At 34.9% G+C, this 12,328-nt stretch overlaps 1 pseudogene; it reads right to left on the bottom strand.

Annotated features, from left to right (window-relative positions):
* Positions 1 to 10,180: 10,180 nt before the first annotated feature.
* LOC148780622 (dirigent protein 22 pseudogene) lies at positions 10,181 to 10,908 on the bottom strand (annotated as a pseudogene).
* Between the last annotated feature and the right edge of the window lie 1,420 nt (positions 10,909 to 12,328).

Genomic DNA, 12,328 nt, shown 5'->3' with positions numbered 1-12,328 from the left:
GACAACCTCATCTTCAACAAAATCAATGATATCAACAACCACAACCGGCTAAAAGGCAGCAGGCGACGGTGTCAAATCCGGGACCCTAGAACACTGCACAGAAAAACGGAAAGGAAGAATCCTCCAATTGAATATGGTGAAGAGAAAAAGAAGAGCAGAAAGAGGATGACCATGGGAGAAAAAGGAGCAAATGAAAATATGCAAGTCCCATGATTGAAAGGGGTAAGGAGTCTAGTGGGGGAGGCAGAAGTCACTACGAGAGAAGAAGGGTGAGAACAAGATGAAGAGACAGAGGTGGTGGAAACAGACGTGAGAGAAGGGGCAAGATGGACAGTGGTAGTAGTATTGAGAAAAGGTGTTGGATGGGTAGGGAGTGGAGAGAGAGGAGGGGCAAGATGGGCAGTGGAGGCAGAATTGGGGAGAGGTGCGGGATAGGTTAGGAGAGGTGGTGACAGAACAAGGGAAGGAAGCTAAGTTGAAAATAGGCGATAAGAGCTTGAAAGAAAGGCTTTGGATGAAGAGGTACGACCATAATGAGAAGGCCCAAAACGAGGAGGCTTTGGTGCGGCACCCAAAAAAAGCAGGCAATGTGGGGTCAGAAATAAAATCAGAGAGAAAAGGCTTCATTCCTTTATTTTTCCAAAAAATCTAATGGTTTCAAGGAATGAAATCTCACAAAATCCTTGACAAAAAAATGGCCAGTAGGCTTCTAAATTTTAACTTTATTGGAGAAGGAGGAAGAAAATCCAAGCGAATCAATCTCAGATCTATGGCCACGTGGCCTAACCAGTCTAGGGTTCAATCGAGGAGGACCTTGTTTCACCAATGGAGGTCGAGCCCTAGCATGTCCAAGAAATGCTCTAGGAGGTTGAACATGGGGTCTAGCTTTAAGATTTCTAAGAACCTCAACCCAAGAGCGGTCTACCTTACCAGTAGAAACTTCAAGAGGAGCCAGAGCCGGAGGGTTGGCAGTCTTCAAATCTTCACCTTCAATGGTGACATCAATGGTATAAAGGTTTGAACTAATAAAAAGGTTGATCGATGAGGGAGCCAGGTCCTTGGCATATCTAAGAATATTGACTCTAATAAAAAAGAGATCAGGACCCACCATACATTCCCTATCAACGTCAACAAAAACCCCCACCAAGTTGGCTAGATGTTGAAAGACTCCCATATTCCAAGTATGGAGAGGGATACCTCCAAATCATACCCAACAAGGGGAGCGTGAACTGAGATTAGCGTGATCTCGCAGTTTCCAAAAATCCATCGATAAGAGTTTATTCTGAACACGCTAGGTATTTCGAATAAGGAGGACTTTACGAACGTCATCAGTAGAGGAAAGAGAGAAAAAGGTCCTGTTACTTCCGAAAGAAAAGACCATATGGAAGTAGGGTAGATTCCAGGCTCTCTTAACCAAGTCGCTAAGACCCCAGATATCATTAGAGGGTGGGAAAAAGTAACCAATAACAAGAAGAGAATAGTCTTTAAGAGATTCAGAAAGAAAAGAAGGAGCAATAGAAAGGCTTGGGGGATGAAGATCCATCTAGAGTATGTTTTACGTTACATGCTCCTTGAACCGCCCTCTATCCTCCCTCGATTCCTCTCTCCTCCCCCATCGTGAAGCCGCCCAAAATCTCTTTAACACTCCATTTCTCTCACTCTCTAAACCCCCAAAATCTGTATCTCCTCTCATGCCCTCTCACCCAAACCCACTATCTATAAAGAACAATAAAAATCAGAGCTTTTTAATAAGAAAACTTACAGTGTCAAAGACTCTGAAATAGAGATCCTTCCCACTTTCCAACGTCTAACCTCTTTCCCCTTCCGTCTGAAATACTGATGTTTCCTTATCTAACCTTCCTCCTCCCAATGTTGACTGGATTATAATAGTTCCTTCTCTTCCCTTTGAGACTCTTCCCCTTGACTCTCTTCCCCTGTTTCTCTTTTCTCTATCTCTCTGTTTCTCTCTCTAGGAATCTGACCTTGAATATGCTTACTTGTTGTTTGTAGGCAAGAATCACTGTAAAAAATTGCAAAGAAAGAAAACCCTAAGATGAAGTTTTTGGAGAGAGAGAGAGCAGGGACTTCCCCTAAAGAGCACGCTCTTGAGTTGTTACGAAAGTGAGACAACCCACTTTCTCTCTCATCCTCTGTCTCTTAAAAACCCATGTATATCTTCTTCGCTCCAACTATTCGAAAAGACAACTATTGGAAGCTCTACCTTATTGCAAAACATTGGCCCCCGTTTCCTGCACCCTTCATGTGGAAATCAGCAATCCCCTTTCTCTCACTAGCTCAAACAACAAGTGTTCCCGAAAACTACAATGCCTGATTTTATCCGTGCCCGTCTTCATCCCATACCCACAGGAGTGGTGCCTATGACTGCAGACAATCGGGATCCATGATTCTTCTATCCAAACCCCTCACATAAACCTGACCCTAGGGAAACCACGTTCTTCTTAGAGGAGCTGAAAGTTGGAATGAACAGAGTTCTCTACTTCCCTAATCTGACTTTGTGAATGCCGCACCTTTCCTTGCTTGAGTCAATAGAGTGAAGATCTATCATTGATACAGGGGTAACCGATGTGGAGGAAGAATGAGAGTGACTAGAAGTGGCATCCTCCATGCTAGGTGGGCTAGGGATGGAGGCGATTGCAGCCCATTGAGTCTGACTAGGTGTAGGTGGCTTCCCACGTGCCGGAGGGCATTTTCAACAATTATTTATTACATGCCCGAGCTTCTTACAATAATTGCAAAAAATGCGCTTCTTACATCGATCGGTCGTGTGGCCTCTTTGTTTACATATGTAATATTGCACTTGGACATAATTCATATCTTTGTTTGAGAAATTGGACGCGACTAAGGCCACATCAGTGACATCTTGTGATACGGATTTGCAAACCCCAAGAGAGCTTAATCGAGTTTCTTCAGCAAGGAGATCTGAGAGGCAATCATCTAATGGTGGAGTGGGAGTTCGATGAAGAATGGATGCTCTCATGCTTTTAAACTCCGATTGCAACCCATTAAGAAAGTGAAATAAAAGAGGCCGATTTCGTGCTTTAGTAACTGCTTCAGTGGGTGGCTCTGTCTCCATCGAGTCCATCTCATTCCATATACCTGAAAGAGTATATGGATTGATGAGTCCCCTTGTTGTGTCTTCATGCTCTCCTGTTCAAGCGTATACAGACATGCAGTATTGGCTTGAGAATAAATCTTATGTAAATAATCCCACATTACTTTGGCAGTAGATTGATACGTGAGGTTGCGCCCAATTTTAGGCTCAACTGAGTACATAATCTATGTCACAATAGAGCTATATATAGCAAGCCAATTACTACGTCCAATCTCGTCCTTAGGCTGCGGAACAGAACCATCAATATAGCCCCATAACTTTCTTCCCATAAGAAAACGTCGCATTTGGAAAGACCATAAATTATAGTTCTTTTCCATCAAGACGAATAGAGATAGTTGCACTTTCTGTAACACTTTTACGCTCCATCTTTTCTAAACCTATCAAAAGGATGGTATCTTTGGGGAGACTCACGGGAGGGAGAGAAGTTTGGAGAAGAGAGAGAAAGGATGGGATTTAGAACGGGTGTATTTCTTAAATTTGTTTGGGCTAAAAAATAGGTTTAAAATAGATAAATATTACTCCAGAAGGTTAAAAGATATAAAACCTAAGATTTTCATGTCCCAAGATATGTTTTGAAACCTAAGGCCTATTGAGAAATGAAACTTAAAAATAAAAGGTAAGCAGATATTTTTCCAAAATAAAAAATAAAAACAGTTGAGAGAATATACCATCTCTCTGGGTATATAAGGGAGTCCACCCTAAACATCGTTTCAAAATATCTAAATTCTTTAATCAATTCCAGCCTCTTTACATAGAATGGATATTTCTCTTTTAAATACAACTGAAATAATAAAAATAAAAATAATAATTAAATAAAACATTTATCTCTCCCCTACGGTTTTCTCCTTGTCCCTCTACCTACTTTTTTCAATTTTTCTCTCCCATACATTTCCTTTTATCTCTTTTTTTTTTTACATCACGTAGACCCTATCTCTCTATAACACATCTACCTTCTCAATTGTTGCCTATAAGTCAACTTCTGTTCCATTCCTTCCACAGTTCTCATGCAAAAACTACTTTTACTACGTTCCAAATTATCCTCCGTTTTCCAATGACAAAAACATCATTTACATGCACCGGAATGACCGTTCGCAATTCAACCCAATCAACATTCCATTTTCCAAATCGTCTTCTTTGCAAAAACATATGGTTTGCCGTTTCATCGCCCTTCTTACGCATTAAAGACACATTATTCAATGTTATTTGCAATTTCTCAACACATATGCTGTCAAAAGTTTCTTTAGAGACAATATCATGATAAATACTATAACCTTCATGGGTCTTCAAAGTTTCTTGATTTTGGCCAATGTTGGATCATTCCACCTACGATAATTAAAAAGCAATTTATATCCAGATCCAACAATAAATATCAGTTCTTACTTTGCTCTGATACATAGAGTTGCGAAAAAACAAAAAATGCATTCACTCTCCTTAAAAATATAATTTATGTTTAGTCTAACACTTGACAGAAAAAAATAGTTTTATAAGGAAAATAATTAGGAGCAAACAGAAAAAAAAACTTAATATCAAATTTCCAAATGCCTTTTACATGATAACTATGCATAGAAATTATAAAAATAAAAATTTCTGTTATAGTATTAACTATTAAGCTTACCTAGAAAAAGATTGGATATAAAAATTAAGAGCTACACACACAACGTTGCATGTGTATGCATTCGCGAATATCCGAATACAAATGCACTACAAAACTAATTTACTGTTGGACACGATATCTATGAGTCCATGTAGAAATGAGTCACCTTTAAAAAATCTACTTTTGAGATGGATTTTTGGATTTAACTTTTAAAAATATGTAATCTCTAACCTGAAGATCATGAACATGAAAAACTAAATAAATTTTAACAATTAGAAACAATTAGTCTACTACGAAAACATTTAGACCCTTAGTATCAATGGCTTTAAGATGGACCAGTCATAAGTTTGGAATCCAAAGCCTCTAGGTGCTTTATTTAGCAAACACAAAAGACAGTCCTTATCATTTACCTTTGCAAAGGAATCCAAAGCCTCCAAGTTTGATTTTTTGCCGTACCTTTTTTTCTCCCATGTTTAATATATATATCTAGAAAAAGCTCCTGTCAGCCCATGGGCTCATGGAACATTGTAAGCTCAATGGCTCTGATTGAATATGGACCAATTCAATTATCATATTTGTATTTCGTAATTGAAATTTAATTTTTTTCAACAAATTAAAATTACTTGAAATTTGGAGCGTCAATTATTCAATAATAGTCGAATCTAATAAAAATATAAAAACAATAATTCGTATAATTAAATTGATCAAAATACCCCTGAAAAGTTCTAAAGGTATTTTGGTCAATTTATTTTATGTGAATTATTTTTTTTATATTTTATTAGGTGTGCCTTGATGAGAAGAATTTATGCTTCAAATGTCATGCTATTTGGATTTATATAAAAAGCATTAAAATTATATTACCGATATACAGTCATGACTGTGAGATTGGCCCAGATGCCATGGGGCTTACACTGTTCCAAGTGCCCATGGGCTCACCTTAGCATCGTCATATATATATATATATATATATATATAGAGAGAGAGAGAGAGAGAGAGAGAGAGAGGAAGATGCTAGCAAACACCTATAGGCAAAAGTAAACAGTGATTTCGCCTACCTTTGTCACCGTCTAAAGTTCATCACACGGTCACAATTGTCTAGTAGTGATATATTTGTATTTTTTTTATACAAATCGGAATAACCTAAAATTTGGAACGTGTGTTCATAAAAAATAGGTGAATCAATGAAAAATATCAAAAAACTATTTTACATAAAATAAATGATCAAACTACTCTCAAAATATTTCAGGGATATTTTAGTCAATTTATTTTTATCGAATTATTTTTTCTATATTTTTATTAGATGCGTCTCACTAAGATGTATGCACGCGCCAAATTTTAGGTCATTCCAATTTGTAGAAAACAAATGAAACTAAAACACTACCGGACAATCGTGACCATACGATGAACTTTGGACGTTGATGAGGGTAAGCAAAATCACTGTTCATTTTCGCATATAAGTGTTGTGAAGAATTTTCCTATATATATAGAAAATGTTGAGATTAGCCTACTAACTCATATGAACATATGAGCCCAGTGGCCCAGATTGAATCTGGGTCTATGTGACGGTCACGACCTCATTTCTTATTTGAATTTTACTGTTTTTACTACAAATCTAAATAATTTGAAATTTTAGACGTCCATTCTTCTCATCAAAGCGCACCTAATAAAACTATTTAAAAAATAAGTTTCAAAAAATAAATTGACAAAATATATCTAAAACATTTCTGGGGTATTTTGATCAATCTATTTCTTGCAAATTAATTTTTTGATATGTTTTTAAGATTATCCTATTCTTGAAGAACACATACCTAAAATTTCAATTTATTTGGATTTATAGAAAAAAATTAAAATTAAAATACAGAATAACGTGACCGTCAGATCAGCCCAGATTCATTCTTTGCCGTTGGGCTCATATGTTCATATGAGCTAAGTAATTCAGTAGGGAAGACATGCCCCTACTTGTTTTTTCAATAGATTAGGGAGCTACATTTTAAAGGTGTTAAATTGGGGGTGTCAACGGTAGGAATGGATATCACAATGTGGTAATTAGGTGTGGGGATGCTAGCACCACAATTCCAGCTCCTTTCCTAAGTTTAATATTTTTTTTGCCCATAAGTTGCTCCAAACATCTTCGGACATTTAAAGTTGGCTCCCCCCCACCCTGCAAACATCAACTTCGGGCCTTTAATATTTGAAATTGATGACCTTTTGTTGGAAGTTGATTTTATGAGTGTTTTTGTTACAAACCTCAAATTCAGATCTTCAAGGTCCAAAGTTGATGTTTGAAACAACTTGTGAATTTTTGTTGCAAGTATCAAATTCGGACCTTTGAATTTTAAGGGGAAAGAAAAACATCGGACATTCAACGGCCGAAATGGTGATAATATAAGGACTAAATGGAATTTAACTTTTCTAGGGTCATCAGCTTAAAAATTATGTTCAAATTGTAACATACACCAAGTCAATTGGACCAATTCAATGGCTAAGTTTCATAAGCAGAAAAATTAGATGTCGAGTCATTCATTATTATACTAGTGTTACACATGTGTTACGCATGTGCTTTAATGCTGTAAAATAGAGCAATGCAATACTAATCTATAGAATCGAAAAAGCGAGGTTCTAAACAATCAAATTCGAACCCACCTAAAAAATTTCACTAGAAAAATTCATTAGAGGGGATTGTTTTGATGCTTAAGATTCATGTTCATGAGAAAAAAAATTAGATTTCAAGTTTTGAAATGGTGCATCTTGTAACGCATTTTTGAAGCATCAATTTTAAATATTTTCACGTTTTCATAGATCTGCTAGATCTACACTATTTTTGAAGCTTTAAATTTTATAATTAGAGATGAATATATATTTTAAGGCTATCACAAAGATTTCCAGTATTGAAACCATATTTCTCAATACTATTTGAAGGTGCGCTCTATTATGATTTTTTAGAACCTTGCCTCTGTAGCGGTTTTTTTTTTTTTCCTCAAGTTCAATCTTTTTTTCTCCTAAGTTGTTCCAGACATCTTTGGACATTTAAAGTTGGCTCCCCCCAAGCCGCAAACATCAACTTCGGGCCTTTTATGGTTCGAAATTGAAGTTTGTGACCTTCTGTGAAATTTTGTTGCAAGTATCAACTTTGAACCTTCAGATTTTAAGAAAAAAAAAAGATTAAACATCAGACATTCAATGGTAGAAGTAAAAGTAATACAAGAAAAGAAAAAAAGGAACTGAAAAAAAAAATGAATCTAAACTAAAACATTTTGTGGGATTTCTGAATATTGGTAATTTAGAATGGGAAAATGGTTTGATAGGGCTACAGCCCTGTCAAAATAAGTAAAGCCTCACTCATAACTCATCATGAATTGTAATTCAAGCAATGGAAAACTTTTACGTCAATCATCTCGGCTTGAACATTATTGTCGTGAAGAAAAATTAGGATTTCAAGCTCTAAAAATAGCATATATTGTAACAAATTATTTAGACCGTCCATTTTGGCCCAAAAATAAGTGTTTATAGATCAGCAAGATCTTTATATTTTTTAAGTTTCAAATTTTATGTCAGCGTTGGAAAATTGATTTTAGAGCCATAATAGAGATTTCTGTTACTGAATAAGGATTTAAGATGAGGCTTTGTTTTGTTTTCATGCTTTATAAAAACTTCATCCTTTAGAATGATATTATCATAAATTTTGTTAGTTTCTATAGTATAAACTAAAAAATTGTACATATTATTAGTTTCTTCTTAAAGTTGTTTCAGCTACCTATTCAGTTTCTAATCGGTTATGTATGTTGATAAAACTACCTCTTAATGTTTAATAAGCTATTTCTAATAAGCAGAAAACAAGCAATTTAAAAAAAAAATAAACAACCATGTAAAAAAATTTATTTGTGAAAAATGACCAAGTTCAGAATCTTACTAATAGTAAGAAAAAAAGAGCGAAGGAATATAGTGTACCTTACGGCATGCCTATTCGAATTTATTAAAAAATGTTCAAGTAAGAAATTGTCTGTATCTAAGTTTGAACAACTGTAAGTTCTGTGGAAAAATTTTTGTATAATTTTGTAACTCTAGAGGTATTTTTGAATTTAATCCAATCTCTTGACAGTAATGTAGTTTGTCTTTGTTTTTATGGAACTTGGAAAATTTAGTCATTCCACCTGTGTATTCATATATAAAGCGGATGAGGTTACAAACCGTCCTAGACAAAGTATGGAAAAAGGAATGTTTGTTTTACGTGAAAATATTTTTCAAAAATTATTTTACGTGAAAATATCTTTTCATGTGATTAGATGTGAGAATATTTTTATATTAATTATTCTCCATACATCTTTTCACGCAAAGGAATTCATTCATGTGAAAATATTCCCTAGAAAATATTTCCACACGCCTTTGGTTGAATACAAAATCCATTGAACTCAACGAATGCCAGGTGACGACTTACTTGTTTCTAGATCTAGTACTTCGTAGCTTCAAAGGCATACTGGTTTCCAGAGCTTGAATTTATTTTTTGATTCGGTTTTGAGAAACAACATTGATTTAAAAAAACAAAAGAGAAATTTATGAAATTTTTCTCGATACTTAGTATTATTAAATAAACGAAAAGGTTTAAAATCGAGGATCTAAACAATCAAATTAGAGCCTACCTTAAAAATTTCACTAGAAAAGGTTGTTTTGATGCCCAAATATCTTCAAATTGATCATCTTGACATCAAGATGCATGGACATGAGAAAAAATTAGATTTCAAGTTTTGGAAATAGTGCATCTTGTCACACAGTTTTGGACCGTCAATTTTCAAGGTTTTTATAGATCTACTTGATCTACACTATTTTTTATGCTTTAAATTTTATAATTAATGATAAAACTATATTTTAAGGTTGCCACAAAGTTTTCCAGTATTGAAAAAATGTTCTCGACACTATTTGAAGGTGTGCTCTACTTTGATTGTTGAGTGCCTCGGCTCTATACAAACTGCACCCTTAATGACACACCCACAAAATTTTTTATTTTACATAGTCACCTTTTTTTTTTTTTCTCTCTTTTTTTTATTCAAAATTGTCCCCTCTTTGGATTTTTAAGATCCGAAGTTACAAATTTTATTTTGATTTTGGAGATCAAAACAACATCTTTTAGTCTAGTTTGATTTTGGATCTTGAAGATCCCAATTCACATTTGGCTTTATATATAGAGGCCCGATTTCAAAGTTACACGCGTAAAATTGAAAATTGAAAATTGAAATGAAATTCTTTAATTACACTAATTTAAGGCATATTAGCGTAAATTTCTCAAAAATAAAAAATTCTTAATAAAAAATATATATAAAAAGATCGAGGCCCAAACATTTAATTAATGATGATGAGATACCCGGACAATGATACAGGCAAGACGGCTAACTTAATGAGATGCTATGTCTTTTTGTCCAAATATTAAAACATTAATTGATAAATTTTAACAAAATTGGTAAACAACAATCCCTTTTATCTCATACATGCTGAATTTGTTATTCTCTCCAAATAGAATTTGCGCCATAGCTGACAACACCAGTGAAATAAGAAGCTAGTAATGGATCACAGTGACATTATACTCCACGGTCAATGAGCCGGTGGCCAACAAAATAGTCCGGAGTTGTGCATAGCCCTGAGCCAGTCTGAAAACTCCATTTCCACCTACCACAGACATCTCCCTCACATCCTGCAGTATAGGGTTCCTCCCGACCACCGTGAGCGTGCTTCCGTTGAATTCGCCATCCGTGAACACAAAGTTGAGCGCCATGATGAGGCTGAACTCAGTCTTAGAACAAGCTGCTTGAATTCCCTGTGCCCTGCCGATAAGCTTCGACGTGAGGTTGGGGCCTTCTGTTAGTGGGTCGTCAGCGACGTATACGCTACCGAAGCTGGTTGGTGAGGTTTTTGTGCTATTTGCTTCGGCTACGAGTATGGGGGTGGGGTTTGATCCTTTGCCCACTTCATGGAAGTAGAAGTGGAGGTGCCTCACCTTGGGTTGGCCCATGCCTACGGTCTCTCTCCAGTCATCTGACATGGAGGTGGCTATGGCCAAGAAGAAAAGTAGCAACGCCACTGTAGGTGCTCCTTTCATCTTAGATAGATCTTGAATTGAGTTACAGAGATCTTGAATTGAGTTACAGAGAGGTGAGGCGTGCTCTTTATACTCCATGTCCTTTACATAATCCCCAATTTGTATAGGGTTGGTCTAAATAGAACCCGGGACTGTGCATAAATAAAATAGGGGCACAAATGGTGGTCCACAAGACTTGTAAGATGGTTGACTAAATAAAGGCCCATTTATGGTAGACTAAAATGGGATTGTATACAAAGAAACTATTTACTTTTGATAAGGTTACATATACTTACAACCAAATCATGTGAAAATCTGATAGCTCGAGTGTGCTTCAAAGTTCGAGAAAATTACTTTTGAAGTTTGAGTTTGGTCAATGAAAAAAAGTATAGCAAATTAATTTTACATCCAATGGTCAAGATTAATTGTGAGTACCTTGTACTAAAGATAAATGATTTCCTTGAATAATTTTTTATCTAAAATTATTTCCAGTGGATTTTCGTTTTTATTTGAATATTTTCATATCATCTTTGATCTATCTTATGAACAACTTTGAAAGAAATAGTTTTATGTCAAGCCCTATATTTGATGGGAAAGGTTTATATAAGCGTGCAACTTTAAAATGTAGAACTACAGATGCACCTCAAAAATCCATTGGAAAAGGTTGTTTAAATATTGAAAAACCCTCTAATTGATCATCTCGATGTTCATGTATGACTATGAAAAAAGAAAGGATTTTGAGTCCCAGAACTGATGCATCTTACAACACATTATCTAGACCGTCTATTTTCAAGATTTTCATATGTTTATAGATGTACTTGATTTTAATCATTTTTGGTGCTTAAAATTTTAAAATTAGATATGAAAATAGATTATGAGATAAGACTATTTGTACATCAAAATTATATGCTATGATAAAATTTGGAGGTGCGCCTTAAATGGATTTTTTAAGTTTGCAACCTTATAGAAACCACACCCATATTTGACTGTTGCTCAAATAGAAGATCAAGATTTATGAGGGAAAATTCATATGGTACATTTTTTTTAGCACCATAAACAGTTTAGTTTGTTTTTTTTTTTTTTTTTTTTTGCTTTTTTTTTTTTTGTTTTTTGTTTTTTTTTCTTTTGGTTTTTTTTTGTTTTTTGTTTTTTGTTTTTTTATTTCAAGGTTGATCTAAAGAATGAATCAAAGTAATCATGAGTTATTTCTATCAAAAGAATATCATATGTTTTTGGAAAATGGATCACGAGTTCATGGTGATACGTTGGTCTTGAAGGGCCACAAAATATTTCTCTTATAAATTAATTGGAAATTTATCGGAATACCCCGTAAATACGAAGTATTTAATATTTTACCCATCTGCAACTATTCTAACTCAACACGATGTGTTTTTCTATGAGTATTTTGAACTTAAATCAATAAATATAGGTAGAGTGTTGAAATATTCATTTTTCTAAATTAATGGAAAGCGTGCGATCATCGTGCTTGGAACTTTCAATGTCTTTAAAGCTAAGAAGTCATTAGAGTAGCATG

Source organism: Amborella trichopoda, chromosome 9 (assembly GCF_054954075.1).
Source record: "Amborella trichopoda isolate Santa Cruz 75 chromosome 9, AtrichopodaSantaCruz75HAP2 v2.0, whole genome shotgun sequence".
Classification (NCBI taxonomy): Eukaryota; Viridiplantae; Streptophyta; class Magnoliopsida; order Amborellales; family Amborellaceae; genus Amborella; species Amborella trichopoda.
Note: the sequence above shows the minus strand (reverse complement) of the source record. Positions and strands in the feature narration are given on the sequence as shown.